Source organism: Calliphora vicina, chromosome 3 (assembly GCF_958450345.1).
Source record: "Calliphora vicina chromosome 3, idCalVici1.1, whole genome shotgun sequence".
Taxonomy (NCBI): Eukaryota; Metazoa; Arthropoda; class Insecta; order Diptera; family Calliphoridae; genus Calliphora; species Calliphora vicina.
Window position 1 is genome coordinate 43433498 of NC_088782.1, and position 18302 is coordinate 43451799.

Consider the following 18302-nt stretch of genomic DNA (forward strand, 5'->3'; position numbering starts at 1 on the left):
ATCTTCATTTAAACTGCATGTGTTAATTATGAAAATGATGATGCGCAGTGGAGTGATGGCGGAGAAGTAGAAAAAGATCACACATTTCATATCACTGCACTCATTCATTCAAACAAACATTCATTCATTCATTTACTAGTTTATTGTTCGCTCATTCATTGTATACAACTTGCACTCACTTATTTTTCATTCACATTCCTATTCCCATTTACAGTCGTGCTCATAATATCAGTTAAAAGTGTGATCACGATGTTGATAATAATAACAATAATAATGCTAGATCAGTGTGGTAGAGATCATCATTATCATTATCATAATACTTGTAATGATGATGTTCATTCATTCATGCATTTTCTTTAGAGTTGCTTGTACCATATTAATCATGATTTGAGTTACATTCATAATTCTCTTTTGTATTTAAGAAAATTTTATTTTACAATTTCAAAAGTTTTGCTCAATGATGGACAAAATGGAAAAAAAAAACTTATTCAAAATTCAACAATTAGCATGTGGCTGCAACATTTAGTTTAATTGATATAAATTCCATTAATGAAAATCATATTCATTTTAATATTTCTTTCATGATTCATGATTTTTTTCTTTTCTTTTTTTTATTCATTGAATGACATTGATAGAAAGTTAATTTGAACAGTTTTGAGCTGTGATACCCCAGCATTATTATTTCTTTGAAATCAGTATTTATTTATTATTGTAATTTTATGCTAATCTACATATTTCATGATTATTCAATTTGTAAGTTCTTTTTTTAAATTTAATGGATCAAATTGTTTAAATATTTAAATTTAATTTCATGGTAAATATTGTTTATAGAGCACATACATATTTGTCAGTTGTGTTACGAATATTCAAAAACTTTGGGATTTAGATAAACAAAGCACAGTGGCGCCGACTAAAAAATGTTGTGTATTGATTGTCATTGAATACAATTTTGAAGCTATGAAACGATATGATACTTTGACATCATAATATAGATATTTGGGTGTTGAATCTAACGAATTTAAACAGGTCCGATTCCGAAATGCAAGTAAGAGAGCTATATTCGCCTGTGCCGAATCTTATATACCCTTCACCAAATTATATTTCAACATAAAAATTTTAAATATTTTTAGGTAAACAAAATTATTTTTTTCATTTTTTGAAAAAAATAATTCGAATTGTTTTTAAAATTTTTTTAAATTTAAAAAAAAAATTTAGTTTTTTCTTTTTTTTAATATTCAGCGAAAAAAAACTTTTGGTGAAAAAAAAATACGGGTTAAAAAATATTTTTTCCGATTTTGAACAATCGTTGCCAAGGTCTTTGAAATATCTATCATTGGATATCCATATTGTCTATATTGTTACGAAATTGTACTTGAATTCAAATATAACGATTTTAACGGCTGATTTAAAAGTAACATTATGCTTTCAAATAGCAGTGCTGTAATAGCAAACTGTAACATATCTGTGGGCATTATTAACATTGAATAAAAGCTTTCAGTTGACCATTGATCGTAAGTTGGCAACGCTGTTTACTGCGACCGTATATTCGAATTAGAATATTCAGTTAAAGAACATTGTAGAAAGTACACCACAGATGGCGTATGTATTAGAAAGCTAGAGACAGTTAAAGAGCAATTTAGAATGCAGATGGCAATGTAATAAATAGTGGCAGAGGTTGCAGTCGTGAGTGAGTGAGTTTATCAGAGACGCTTTTCGAATAAACATCAACTGAGTGCTGTGTTTTTCAAGTGAATGTACATTATAAAGTGTGTCTGTATTTCTGCGAATTTATAAACGTGTATAAAAAAAAACATTGAGTGACTATTTAATTCTGTTGTTGTACATTTTTAAATAAAGAGTTGTTACCATTTTCAAACTACTAAACGGCTTTTATTTGCAATCAAAAGTATCCGGTTTATTTAAAGGAAATAAACCAACGTTTTGAAAAGGTTAAAACGTACCAATATTAATGACTTAGTATTCCAGGGTCGAAAAATTATATTGTGGAAATTACAAACGGAATGTCAAATTTATATATACCCTACTCACGAAGGTGAAGGGTATAATTAATATTTTGACAATTTTCATATAGATTTACTTCGACATTTTGAGTGCGCTCCACGTGGTGATTCGTTAAATAGAACATGGCTTGCGGCATAGGGAATAATTATACATTGAACGCGTTCGTCTATATCGATGGAGTCTTCAATAATGTTAAAATTTAAGCAATTAGGGATTCGTTGGAGGTACTTAGGATCCAGGATTACCTGGAGGATTGAATAGTTTACATGCTTGGCAATTCAAATGTTGGAGAGGTTAATGTAATGAGGTAGATATCTAGAGGAACTGGTTAAAGGAGAGATTCTTCCAACTATTAACCAACTGCAAAGTTCAACCTCTTTATCGGGAGAGATAAAAGTGTCAAACTAGGCAAAGTATTTGGGAACTTTCCTGGATAGTAGATTAAATTGGAAGAAGAACACACTGGAAATATTCCAAAAGGTACTCATCGCCTATTACGCCTGCAGGAGAACCAAATCTTATAATTAAGATACAATGAAATTGGATAGCTATAGGATGTTAAGGTCGTGTTCTCTATATCTATGGAGCCTGAATAGTTTACAGGCTTGGAAATTCAAGTATAGGAGAGGATAGTATAATAAGGTAGTGGCCCAAAGGAATTGGTTAAAGAGAAGACTATTCCAACTATTTTTTAACACCTTTCAGGGCTAAAAGTAAGAGACTGAGTTAGTTAGAGACAAAGTTCGTTCTCTTTACCGGGAGAGCTAAAAGGATAATGTAATGAGGCAGATATTCAGAGGAACCTGTTAAAGGCCAACTGCCTTTCAGGACTAAAAGTAAGAGGCTGAGTTAGTTAGAGACAAAGTTCGTTCTCTTTAACTAGGCAAAGGACAACCTGTGATTGGATTTAAATATCGGTTTCGTATGGTTGCACTGTCTTGTACTCAGAAGTGCGCCTAACAATGTATTATTACCCTATATCAATCGTGGTAAATTTGTACTAAATCGGTTGCCATGGACACGGCGTCATTCTTCCACCAATCACAAACTACAAGATCTCGGTACTCGATTGCAGAATTACTCCCCTAAAAATGTTCCCAGAATGAGACAACTTGTTTAGTTCCGATAGACTGCTCGAAGGGTTTGGAGTAAAAAAAACGGATCTAAGAGAAGAAAGAACAGAAGTTCGTGTTTTAATAGATGACTAAGGGATCTATGCAATTGTAGGATGTGTTGGGTATCGGGTCATTGTAACGTATAGGAAAATTAGTTTGCGAGAGAACTTTCTAGACAAAGTTCTGGACTGGATTTTTAGGGGCGAATGATGGGCTAATTATAATTATCTGAGATAATCCTATAATAGTGATAATTATCACTATTATAGAATTATATCAGATAATTACTTTAAAGACAGGTACCAATCCTGGAAGATCAGAATGCAATTTGTCAAATGACATGTGGAATCCGGAAGTTATGTTGTACTGGTGCAGTTTAAAGTTTTTTTTGAGTTGATAACCTCGACTGTGAGACTGTGGAACAGATCATCTGTCATTGGGCAAGGCCACAATTCCATAGGATTAAACAGTTTTACGATGGATAAAGGAGATATATTCCGCTTCTTTAGGGAAATCGAATGACTTAAGGATGAGAGATTATCTTGTTCTTCTTCTTATCTTCTACTAATATTACTATTATCATTATCTTTCTTATCTTTATAGTCGTTTTTCTGAATTTTATTCTTCATAAAGAGAATCACGCTGGACCCTAGCTATCTCCGAGTAAGCAGATGATAGATACAAGCAACGTTAAAGTATTTTTTACTCATCCTCACAAGATTCATACAAGATGGATGCGATCTCATCCCCACGATCTACGTGGAGTCTATTTAATTTCAGGATTTCTATCCTGTATTTTATTTCCAAGATAGCTTAAAATTTTACTTCAATTTCGTTTTAGGTATTGAGAGAATGTTAGTAGGTTATCTTTTGCTTATACTACATTTACAGCAAATAGCTCTTGACCTTTCTCGTGCTCATAATTATATACATATGTTCATGTATCGTCGTCTTGCATCCTAGGTGGTGCTATTCTTTAGGTACCCCTTCCACCAACTAATGATTTTGCTGAGAACATCGCTTAATTAGAGGTGATTATTTCCTTTAGTAAGTCTTCATCTCTTGTTTCTATTTCCAAGAAGTCTCTTCTCCTATTTTTATTATTAGTTTTATCTTTCTTTTGGAGAACGAACCCTCTTCCTCTCTCCTTTGGAGCATTCTATTATATTTCTCCTTGTTGGATTGTTTTCCATCTCAACTGTGGAGTTTACGAAGTTTTTCAGCAGATAGCTTTCGTTTATTTGTGTTGATCCATAGATAGACGCCGAAGACTACCCTATTGTTCACAGGACAATATCCACTCCTACCTAATACATGGTTGTGAAACTTAGTCGCTCACAGATACTATACAAAAGCGTACACATCAACAAAAAAATATAGATTTTTGAGGGATTTTTGATGCTTGAACCAGCACTCCGGAGATGACTCCTACTCATGCAATACATTGTATTGGAACTAGGAAAATAGGTTATGGGAGCGAGGTTAGAGGGAGTAGTGTTTTTGCACATATGATTTGAATTTTCCTATATTAAAAGTGATAGCAAAGACTTCAGCAGGAAGCTTATCCAACGTACGGATAGTCCGGCTAAAGAAGGATAAGCACCTTTGCCCTCTCCTGTATGCGGTCGAGTAACTCCAACATAGACTTCGAAGCACCGACCCAAACATGAGAGTTGTATTCCATTTTGAATCGGATATAAGTGGTATCAATATGCTTGTTTCGCCTAGAACATCAAGAGCTTCTGATCCTTTAATATTTATAGAGCAACATGATCTGTAGTGCGGTTGTGCGTTAACCTACAACATTGAGCATTGCTGAATTAAAATCGACTCTATTCGCACAACCCCATTCAGAGATGGTCACCAGATCTTGGTTAAGAGTAACATTCATGTTTTAAGTCATTGTTCCAATCTACGAAAGTATAAATATTAATGGCAAATGTTGCTGTCATCTGCAAAAGAATAGTTAGGATTGGAAATTTGACATAGAAGGTAGATTTGAAAGATAAGAAATAGAGGAGAAAGGACGGAGCGGTACCCCTGAATTGATCTTGAACTCATTTAATGAGATTCCATCTATAACAACTCGTTTAGTGCTATCTTTGAGAAAGCTCGATATAAATCGAGAGATGTTGTTACCGACAGCCAAAGCAATAAGTTTTGATAAAAGCACACCAGGCCACACCCTATCGAATGCTTTAGAAATGTCTAGAACCATCACATTACTTTCACCAAAATGGTGAATGGAACGACATAATTTTTCCGATAGGAAGGCTAACAAATCTCCCATAACTTTGGAAAGTGTAGCACAAATTGCTATTGGCCTCTCCGTTTTTAGGAATTGGTGTTAAATAAGCAACTTTCAAACATACAGGAAATTTTCCGGAACAGTATAAAGTGCTGAAAAGGTTAGCTAATGGACGAGCTAGCGTCGAAGAACACTCCTTTAAGACCAGTACTGGTACACCATCAGGCATAGGAGACTTTTTTATGTTAAGATCCGATTCAACTGTTTTAACTGTGAGAGAATAAGAACTGAAGGAAGAAAATTACGGACATGGGAAGAATCGATACAAGCGGAATTCAGTCTCTCTCAGGCCCAGGAGACTTTTTTATGTTAAGATCCGATTCAACTGTTGTAACTGTTAGAGAATAAGAACTGAAGGAAGAAAATTACGGACATGGAAAGACTCGATACAAGCGGAATTCAGAGCACCATACAATGTTAGGGCACTGCTCACGTTCAATATATATTGTGATATTTGGATCGCGATCCATTGAAATGGATCACGCAAAATGAGGTTATTCTGCGATTTGGATCGCGATCCATCAATACAGTATGCTACACGTTCAATAAATATCGCGATACTGGATCACGGTCAATACATATTGAACGTATAGCAATGCCCTTAGATTTATAACAGCTTTTATGTCACCATGGCGAATACTTTGAAATGATATGTTGACAGCTTTCTAGATAAAAGAGCAGTGAGTCCTTGAACAAAATTGATCTAAACTTTCAGATGTTGGCCAATTTAACTAGCATTCATGAGCCCGTCTACCACTAAGGAAGGAGTTAAGCTTTTAGAATACCATTTGCTAAGATATCAAGTTTAAACACAAAGACTTTAAAATTCTCATTTTGGGTTAAATTTTCTAGAGGTAACTTTCCTAAATTGAAAATAAATTAACTATTACAATTGAAGATACTTTAATACGTATGTAGCACCAAATTAGTCCCTTATTCTTGACTTGCACGTGCTCTTCAAAATGCTTCAAACATTACACGAGGCGATAATCTTAAAGTGATAAATACATTCATATGTATTTCTTACTTGAGGCTGTTTATCGCAAAACATTGTTGTTTAATTTAAGGGTGTCCTAAAACCGAATTGAATGATTCGAGCCCTTAATAAGATTTGGTTTCTATGCAAATTTTTGGATAAACGAACGCTTAAACGTTAAACAACAGCATTTTGCAAAAGGCAGCTGCCAGAAATACAAATACATACACAAATTACAAATATATGTATATATGTATGTACATTGTCTAGAAGTAGTGATCGCAGATGGGCAGAGTAAAACATGAAAAAACTTATTATTTCTTTTTTTTTGGTGGTTTATGTGGATCAATGCTTTTGTTTGTTTCACACATTTTTACTTACTTATTTTCATATACAATATTTAAGTGAAATAACTAGATATTTGGTTCGTTGTTGCTAGATGGATAATTTTTTCCCTTCTACAGTTTTTATTTTCTTCTTTAATTTAAATTCTATAGAGTGTATTTTAAGCTGAGGGTAAGAAAAAAAAACATGATTAAAAATTTTAAGCATAAATATAAGAAAATAGCGTGTTTCTTAAAACGGAATAGGAATACAATTAACAATAATGTTGGGTTTTTTTTTTTGGAAGGAACTTTTTTTTAAAAAATTCATTTAAAAATATGTATGTACTTGTACATAGATAGATATATTTTGAATTACACGCAGATGAGTTTGTCTGTACATGAAATGTATGTATGGACGAATGTCGTATAATATACCCTTAATACTTGTTTTAGCAGTACACAAACTAATCATATTTTATTTCCAAAAAAAAGGCAGAAGACTAAGAAAACGTAACAATTGCCAGCCAGGCCTTAAAAAGGGGGAAACTGAAACAAATATTGTTGCAAATGAGATCACTTTTTTAAAAAAAAAAATAGTGTTGTAGAAATTAGCTGGTTACTTGTGGTAAACAATTAAGAACAGATTGTTAAAATGTTGCTTAAAAGGATCTGTGGAGATTTTAATTTAGATTTTGAATCTCAACTATAATAGATTTATTCGAAATGAAGTAACGAGACATTGGAGGAAGAGAGGCACTAAAGTATTTAAAAGAACGAAAGTAGACAATTATTGAAATAAGCACAAACTGCGAAGCGTTTTGTTACACCTAGAGTCTCTGGTGGGAATCGAACCCGCAACCCTAAGTCTATCCGAGCACCTGATAGGATATTATGCTTTCGCTCAAAAAAATCAGCTAGTGGGTCCACATATTCCATCGCAAACGTTATGTGGCCTATGGGATAAAATTCTACTTCATGGTACTTAATTTCGGCACTACTCTGGAGATGTTTGCATATTTACTGATAGCAAGGCCATCGATAACGGAATACCGGGGTCTTCACGACATCTAGATTAACTTATGAATGCCTAAATAAGATAGAGAGACATTCTAGGATCCCTGAACACGATGGAAATCAGGGTAATTGTATAGCAGACAAATGATGGCTGAGGAGGTGATAGATCCCTTTTCTGGTATTTCCCTTGCCAAATGTAAGAGATGAAACTATATGAGACTAAACAGAACAGGTGGACTTAAGAATCCATTTGTATTATCCCGAGGTCCACCCGGGCCGTATACGATGCCAGCAGGACGAATATACTTCTAGACATTGCATAATTGGAACACGTCCTTGAAGAACGGGCCTACGGAAGCTGTCGAAACGAAGAAGAGTAGACGACTGTTTGCCACCTATTCTCCCATTACCCAACTCTAACAAACTTGAAGGAACGTATCCTTGGAACGCCCTTCCTCTCGTTTAGATGAGTTATCAAGGATGAATCTGAGAATCTGGTTGGTTTACCTTGGAAACAACGGATGTCGAATAAGTATCCTGCTGTTTACTTCTTGGGTAACACAATATTAATAGTTTTGAATGGTTTTGAAAAGTGAGTTGATTATTTGGCCTAAACTAGATTAGACAATTAATAACCTTAATGTCAGAAAAGGGAGGTGTCTTTATCCAGCAATTTGGTATGTCATTTAGGATCATAAATGGGAGTAGTATTCTGCAGACTATGGTATTAGTACCATATCGTTCAGATAAAGTAGAGAAGTGAATCTACTTGCACAATAATGATATGGACTAAATAGGACCTAAGATTACAACAAACAATGGACAACAAGGTGATGATTATTAGCGTAAATTCTGCATTCTTGCTAAAATCATAGCCGGACTATGGATAAAAAAGTTTGAAGACCAAGAATTGAAGGCATTACTCCATGAAGATAGTTGTAAAACTCAACAAGTGCTTGCAATGATTAAAAACGTTTGCGAGCAGCAGGATTCATTCAAAAGCAGGAAAATTGTGTAGCATACGAATTGAAGCCGAGAGACCCTGAAAGACGATTTTACACAGTGTTTAAAAAACTAGACTACAAGTAGCAGTAGCAACGAAAAAACACAAGTAGTCTAGTTAAAAAATTAATAAAAACTCGAAGTCAATAATTACTACTACTACCTTCACATTTTGGTAGCAATAGTTGTAGTAGTACCAATAAAAGAAAAAATTGAAAGTAGCAGAGTAATTTATTTTCTATTGCTACCTTAAAAAAAAAAAAATTAATTCTGCTACTTTTAACATTTAGTAGTAATAGAAGTAGCAGTTGAGGTAGTACAAAAAGTAGCAGTTGAAGTAGCAGCTAAGTAGCAGTTGAGGTAGCAATAAAATAAGTCAAAAATAAAAATATTCAGCCAAAAAAGTTGTTGTTGTGAATGTTCGGCTTTTTTGTTATACACGCAGAAAATACGATCTTTCTGTTAGCAACACGAACATCTGAGACGACTAAAAACGAATAATTCTTTCAAACACTCTCAAATCAAAAACAACACACAGTGTTTAATTCTATAAATTTTGGTGTTATGACTGGAGATTTTCTTTTTTGACTACTTCTATTGCTACCTCAACTGCTGCTTCAACTGCTACTTAACTGCTACTTCTAAAGAATAAAAATTAAAACTCGATATAGAGCAATAGCATTGATTTGTATGCTACTACTCCATTTACAATTCATGTTTTATTACTACTGCTCTGTTAAGAGTTTTATATTTTGAAGGTAGCAGTAGTTTTTAAAAAAACAAGAAAACGAAAAAAGACAAATGCTACTGCTACCGCTACATACACTTTTTTGAAGCAGTAGTTGTAGCAATATTTAAAAATTTGTTAGTTATCGTAGCTTTTTAAACAATGATTTTACATATCCGGAATGGTGCTTAAACGCTATAAAAGAATATCTTTTTTGCCCGGAATCATTACTTGCGATGAAAAATGAATCCATTACGATAACCTGAAGCATAAGAGATCGTATATGAAACCCGGCCAGAAAAATATGTATATCCTTTTTCAGTCTTCTGGAATACTTACTCAACGACAAGGGGTTGTTTATTATGTCTCGTCGGGAGCCAATGTATTTCATACAATCCAATCATATAGATAATTTACCCAAATAACCTGCAGTCTGTTCGACAAGAGAATTTGTAAAATTAATGCAACTTTTGGACTTTATTATATACGAACCAAGAGTGTTCCAAATTCACTTAGCTAGTGTTTTTAAGGAGGAGACTTCCACCTGGAAATCTGCATAGAAGTTGGGTATTCTGTGAGTTATCAAGTTGGCAAGATGAACTCCATTTTCCACTTGTGGTTCTTTTTTTTTGCAAATTTGTAGCTAATCGAATTATTCTATTATATATATAATTTTTTTCGGTTCTAGCAGCAGATTGTCAGTTGGCAAAGAGGCATTACGCTTGAAATAGCCGAATTTTTGTCAGTCAACTACAATTTTTCAGGCACGGCATTTTCCATGCCACTGATTATTCAACGATAATCCTTAGACCATTTCTGAGTGGTGGGAGTATTGTTGTCGAGAGTCTTTTGTTTATAATATGTTTAATTACCTAATTTACCATGCTTAACAAGGTTATGACTCTCCAATTCTTTCTATTGGTCAAATCACCTTTTTTGGGAAGATTTATGATGACACCATCAGACAAATCGGCAGGCAAAGATTCATAAGCCCAAAATGCTTTTGTAATGGGTTCCAGCAGTCGTGCACTGGTTATTTGGTCGGCTGTAAGCAGTTCTTGAGAGATATTATCCAAACCAGGAGATTTGTTTGGTTTTAGAGATCTTATAGCTTCGCTAATTTCACTTATTTCAAGGCAATCAGTAGTGATTGACATTATTCAAGCCTGGCATTATTCAAGCGTGTTTTGCTTGTGTTAACAGCGCTTTTTGCGACCTTCCTATTCTACATTAGGTTCCACGTAATATCGCTAATCCATTCTTTTCTAGTAGTAGTTTTGAACGCCAGATTTTTCACTGCTGCCTTAGTGAAGATTTCCCTGACATTCGGCTATGTTCGGGTTTCACTTCTAATTGAGGCGTATTCTATTAATTTGTTAGTGAACAGATTTGCGATTTCCGGGTCCTTGCCACATTGAATCTTCTCTGTGATACAGCGTTGTTCGTCTTGATGGCGGTTATCTTTATTCACACAGTGGCAACCAGTAAGTGGTGATCGCTAGCAATATCGGCACTTCGTTTATTGCACACATCTAATAAAGAACCGCTCCATTTTGCGCTGATAGTTATGTGGTCTATTTGGTTTTGCGTTCGACTGTCAGGGGCTACCCAAGTGATTTTGTGAACTCTTGGATGTGGGAATAATGTGCCGCCAATGACAAGATTATTAATCCTGCAGGTGTCCAGAAACATTTTTCCATTCTCCGTTAGTCGTCCTAGCCCATGCCTGCCCATTGTGCTCTCTACATTGGTATTTTCGGGGCCTACCTGAGGGTTAAAGACACCCACCTTAATGACAATGTCGCCCTTGTGCAGTGCTACGAGTACGCTATCGATAAGGTCATAGAAAGATTCCTTAGTGGAGTCCTCAGAGGTTTCCGTGGGGGCGTAACATTGGACAAACTTAATATTTCGGGCTTTGCCATGCACTCTGGCAGTAATGATTCGGTCGAAGAGAGGTTTCCAATCTATTAGGGCACGTTTTACCTGTTTTGATAGAATGAATCCGACGCCACTTGATAGCGGCAACTCGTTCGCTGGTTTTCCGGAGAAAAGAACTGTAATATCTGCTGATTCACACTATCGCACTTCGCATAGCCCAAGTAATGAGAGTTTATAAGCGATGAATTCCTTGCATAATTGTGCAAGCCTTAAGGTTTCCAAATGAGTACGTAAATTCCATGTTCCCATTCTAGTCCTAGATTTCATGCCAAATTCCGTCAACGTTTCATCGGGTTTATTAGTTTTTATTCATGTTCTTTCATTAATAAGGAACCTCATACACATTTGATATTTAGATTTCTAAGCAATGAAATTGTTTTCTAGATAATCGTTTACATAACAACACTAATTGACAAATTCTCTTAAAATAAGTAGTACGTACTTGAATATCATTTTGCCAGCATATAAATATAAGAGAGTAGATGTGTGTTAAGAATTATTTAAAAGTTTACTTCCATTAGTTCCGTCTTTTTATTAGTGAACAAAAATGTAGCGTAAATATGTATGTATGTATAATGTAAGTATGTCATGATGTCTGTAGTCAAAATAGTAACCCCTTAAATAAAAATTAGGGCTGGCTTGTTATTGTATTGTATTTGTTGCTGTTGTTCTATTTGGTGTCTTGAGATAATTCATGAGATACTTAGTTGTTTTGTATGTTCTTTTCTTAATGTTTTCAAACATGATCAAACATGCACGCGGAATTTTTTGGAATTTATATCATGTGTTGCTAGGCATGTGAATGTTTAAATGTTTGTTTGTACATCTGCATAGATCTGTGGATAATTGCCTAATTATTGCTCGCATTGTAAAAGGGAATTATGAATTTTAATTAAAAGAACAATAAGAAGAATACATAAGTAGAGAATAAGAAAGAAATTGTAAATTTTAAATAGCAATCAAAAAGCCTGAGCATAAAATAGCGTGTCCCAAGAACATACGTTTTTAAACCTCATTTCAATAGTGTCCCCTTTTGCTAAAGTGTTTTATTATTATTATTTTATTTTTTTGCTTATTTTTTTGGAATGTACGGGTACACACACCCCAGGCCATGTGAAAGTCTTTATGTGTGTCAATTTCTTTAAACGCGAAACGGCGACAACGATGACGACTCCTTATTTTTCTACTCATACCAATGAGTGAGTGAATACACATATGTAGTATTAATAGACCAATATTTACAACGTTTTTTTGTACAAACATAAATTTTAATTTATACAATTTAATGGAAATTTATGTTAAAATTTGGATTAATAAATGCGGGCATACAAACGTTCATACATAAGTATCTACAACATTTCTATGCTTGAGTACTATTTTGTCTTGAAATTATTTGTAATATAAGTTCAATTATCACCATAATGTGATACGAGTCCAAAGCGTATCTGCCATTTAGAGTATGTTTTTTTTTGTATGTGATAATGTTTACTACTTACTTACTTACTTTACTGTACGTAGAAATACTTAGTTGTTGACCTAAATTTCAATTATTATAATAAAAACTAACAAATTTCTTTATTGTGGCTATTTTTAGTTGTCATTACGACAATCACTCTTATATTGTGATAATTTATTAATATTTGATTTAAATTAACTCAAGCGCTGAGTCCTGAATGCGTTCAAAAATGTGACGAATTCACATGATTTTAAGAAATCATTAAAGCCATGAGGCGCCACTTTTTGCTCATTATATGGTCGTATTTATGCACAGTCCTAAGTTGTATATGAAGATTTGTTTGTTGTTTGGTTAAATTGGCTATTTTACTCAAGTTCTTACTATTCATACGTTACTTTAACATGAGAAATCCTCCGTCATGTATTTAATATTACAGTGCTTAGTTAGGATGACTATGAGAAGTGCAATCGTATTTCTGCCAAAAACCTGGAAGGTCTAGATTAATGCAAGAGAGGTTCATGTAAGTTTAGATATCGTACATGTGCTAACTATTGGATGTATGACTTAAAAATGCAGCATTTTTCAAATTTGTAGCATTTATTTTGAAACATTTGTACAATATAAATTTATTCAAAGTCAGCTATGACCTATTCCCATCTTTCTGACAATATATGGATTCCGAGCCAAAAGATCTTTCGAGGCCAAGAACAAATCTAGCCAATATCTGATACTGTGTTTCAAAGTGAAGCGTATCTCAGAGACAGCGTTCTGCATCGATCAAAACAAATAGTAGTCGGACGGAGCACAGTCTGGTCTATAAAGCGGGTGAAGTAATACGTCCCTACTACTTCATTCTAAATACTTTTTACAAGGTATTGTAAAATGCGGCCGAGCGTTGTCATGATGAAATATTACGGTTTCATGTCTGGTCACATATTCTAAGCGTTCTTCAGCCAATGTTCGCTTCAAATGAATCAGTTGGGTGCGGTACAAGTTCCTTATGATGGTCTGGTCAGATTTCCGTGTCTCATAATATATAAGACCCTTTTGTTCCTACCATATACAGTGTATTACCTTAACGCCATGGATATTTAGCTTTGGTGTCGATTCGGCTGATTGGCCGGACTTCACATACGATCTCTTACGCTTCGGGTTATCGTAATGGATCTTTTTTCCATCGCAAGTAATGATTCGGTGCAAAAACAATTCTCTTTTATAGTGTTCAAGCAGCATTTCAGACATACAAAATCGTATTTCCCTGCTTTTATATGAACCCTAATACCAGTGTCAAATTCGAAAATGTCAAATTTAAAATATTTTCCCAACAACCACCTTAAAGTATACAAATCTGCTCAGGATCTCTTTCTGAGTCGATTAAGTGATGTCCGTCCGTCCATGTAAACCTTGTAATCATGCTACAGGTCGCAATTTCAAAGATAATACGATAAAATTTGGTACAAGCCAAATTTTGTACGATTGGTCCATAATAAGCCATTGCTCCCATATAACCCCCACTTCCGAAAATCACTTTAACTGGAATAAATCTTTTAAAAATGTTGGTTTATTGGTATTTGGTATTCAAATAAAATTCAATATAATAAAGTCATGTCACCAAATTTTATTACGATCGGTCCATAATTGGTCATAGCTCCCATATAAGGCCCACTTCCGATAATGGATTTAACGAGCATAAATCTCTTAAAAATGTTGGTATTCAAACCGACTATACTTTCTTACTTGTTTTATATAATTTAATGATCCTTTCCTCTTCCGTATTCTACCGATCTATTTTCCAATGGCTAATACTTTTTCTAAATATAGAAAGAAGACTACTTAGCGATTTTAAAGAAAGCCAAATCGAAAACCCAGAAGGAAGGAGAAGGAACCGTGAAAGAAAAGTAGAACTATAAAACCAATAATTATTCCTAATCAAGACATTGATACTGTGCAATCCTATATCCGATAGTTCAAAAATACCGATGATGAATGTTCTTCCAAGAACCTGATACGCAGATCTCTGCGTGCAAAGTAATGACAAAAGATATCATAAATCACCTCGCATTTTCCTCTTTCTGATAACTTCTGCAGAAGCCATTGAATAGTAACACAAGTTTGCTGGCATATGAGGGTATCACAAGTATCCTGACCAGAAGCTGGGCAGAATTCGGTATGGTCTGTGCGGGACCTGTAGTCATTAAGCTTGTTGCTCCATCCCCACAACATTTGCGCTAGAGCTACTATTATCCTGAAAGAGGTGTCGAAATCTAGACTGGGCTGTCTTAATACATATCTCAAAGCAACAGATCAACTCAAAGCAACAGATCAAAATGAAGTCGTATTGATCCTACTTGATCGATACATCCATCTAGCTAAAATGTAAATCAACCAATCAGGTTCTTGGTTGATTCAATTTCTTTGCTAGGTAGTTGGTTAATGGATTTGGCCACCATACTCCAAAAATTGATAGCAGACAACTATGGAAGATTGTGGTTGAGTTCATTACGTTTAAAAACTAAATAAATTATATTATAACAGTTCCACCGTACTAAATATGGCGAGTTGCTTACACTTCTTATCTGCCTGTAATAAATCCACTGTTTTCGAATGTAGATAATAATTATTTTCTTATAATCTTTTGCAAAGCAGTTAAATGAGAAATTCTAAAGATTGCTCTATTCTTTTTGCTTTTCAGCAGATATACACAGAGTCTCTGGCGGGAATCGAACCTGCAACTAGACTATCGTCTAGTTTATCAGGTCACCCAAATCGATCAAGAGGAGATCAAACTCTCCAGCTTAAACTACCTTTCAAAACTATTGAATCATCCAAATCCCCTTGCCAGGGAGTTGCTTTCATTTGCGGATCATAGACGACTAAGGCGATTGGAAACACGGGATCTGGCCAGATAATCATTTTAACGAGCACTCATGTTGCAGCGCACAGTGGTTTAAAAACTTTTTTTTTTGGAAATAATTCGGTATCTCGGGAACTATTGGAGATATTATTACAAAATTTCACATGGTTAGAGCTGAGGTGTTTCTGAGTTGAATTACATTTGTTCAGCTTCCTAGGGGTAATACGGGCCAGTTTGTGCCCCCTCAAAGTTGGTCACCTCGGGTCTCAAAATTCATTTATGATCCGAATGAGCTTCCTTGAGAAGATCTACAAAAAATACGCTTACATTTGTAGCTTATCTCCTTCAGTTGAAGAGATATTTAGGTTTATTTATTTTTTTTTTTTAATTTTGCTCGATTTTTTTTTGTTTTTTAGATATGGCGGCCCTACGGAGGGTCGAATTTTTTTTTCAAAATATCAGCTATATTGGCAATAAAATTCTAAATAAAATAAAAAAAACTTGGTAACAGTTATTTCGTCCGTGTAAAAAGTTACACGCATCCAAAGTTGGAACATGTAAAATGGGCCTAATTTTTTACGATTTTTCCTAAAAAAGTCCCTATATTTTTTTCTTTTGTAGAAACAAATTTTCTTTGGGACTATATATAATTTTTAAATGTTTCGGAAAGAAAACTTAATGCAAAAGCATGTAAAGTAAAATTGGGCTCACTTAAGCGGACACAGTATCCCCCAAACTTGGACAATTTTAAAAAAAATATTTAGTTTTCAGTAAAAAATTCTAAAAAGGCAAAGCACCGATCCTCGAAAAAGTTCCGTATTTGTATAACCCTATATGTTGTTTAAATACTTAGAAAGTTGTTTTACTATCACACGGTAAATAGCGTCACAGTAGGCACTTTTCTAAAAAAAATCAGTTTTGGAACACATTTTCCCCATTTTAGGAATTTCGGTATTTGAAAATAAAAAATGTCAAAAATTATAATGTCATTAATTTAAGGACATTTGGATCTAAATTAGTTCCCAAATTTGTTATGATATCTTTAACCGTTAAAATTTTACATTAAATCAAATTTTATATTTTTATTCGTGGAAAATCATCATATGAAAGTTTTTTTAGTTTTTAAGGTAAATGAAGTCCCAAAATTTTATAAAATTATTTAATTTTACTAAAATATCAATCCTCAGGTCATAATGTTTTCAACAGTATCAAATACTTATATAAAAAGCCTTTATTTACTCCTCAGAAGTTCCACAAACCTTGCCCGCTTTGACAAATTTGTACGTTTTTTCATATAATGCGTACAAAACAAATGTAGTTCAACTCAAAAACACCTCAGCTCTAACCATGTGAAATTTTGTAATAATATCTCCAATAGTTCCCGAGATACCGAATTATTTCCAAAAAAAAAAGTTTCTAAACCACTGTGCAGCGGCAATAACAACTTTAGTTTTAGTTTAGGTTAAGATTTTAATACTTATTGTAAATTTCTCAAAAGAAATATTCAATAATGTTTGAAGCTTCTTTCTCGAGATAATCTGAATATTTACAAATATTTATTTGTATTTGAGACTATATTTACACACGTTCAACATATGTACATGTATAATTTTAACATCCCCAACACAAATTCTAGTCCTGCAAACATATATCTGTCCCATTTCAGTAATGGAAACATATAAAATTTTGTTAACATTGTTTGCAGCTTTTTTAACAACCGGATGTCAATAGTTTCGCTTTAAACTTACAATACGACCTCAAACCAATTAGGCCCATTTAGAAATTTTGGTCGCACAATGACCACATTAGTACTAAAGTGGCAAACGAAAAATATAAAAATTTTGCATTAATTGCTAAAATTGAATATTTACTCGTAAAAATTTCGAAAAATACATAAATAATTATTCTCAATACTTAGTTTTTGAAACTATTTAAAGTATAAATAACAAACTAATGACGACAGTTTAAACCGGATTTAACACACATACATCAATGCAGACACACACTGAAAAACGACACCAAATAGCTAAAACAAATACAGAAATAATAATAAAAAAAAAATTATTTTCAAATTGCGTGTTAATACGGAAATCCCATAAAATAAATTTTAATAGCATTTTTTTTTTGTTTTCAAATATATTTTTGCAACTATATTTGAACACTGACTGACTGGTATTTAAACCAAATTTGTATTCAATAATTCTGCGATGAATCATGTGCGTTTTTTTGGGGAGTGTGTGCCCGAATGAATGAATGAATGTTGACGATATCGGTTGTCCGTCTGTTGGTTCGTTCAGTTGTCCGTCTGTCTGCAAGTGTTTGTCTAAATAATGTTTTTTTTTCATTTTTAGAAATAAGAAACAAACAACTTCATTCATAATTTTCAATATTTTGTTGGTTTTTGGTTATAGGAAACATTTGTGAATAAAAAATAAACTTAAAACAGAAAACTAATTTGCAACATTGTATGTTGAGTGTAAACACAAGGCAGAGAAGGCTATGAATGCATTCACTGATCAGATGGAAATATTTTAACAAATTTCTGTTGATATATTAGCCCA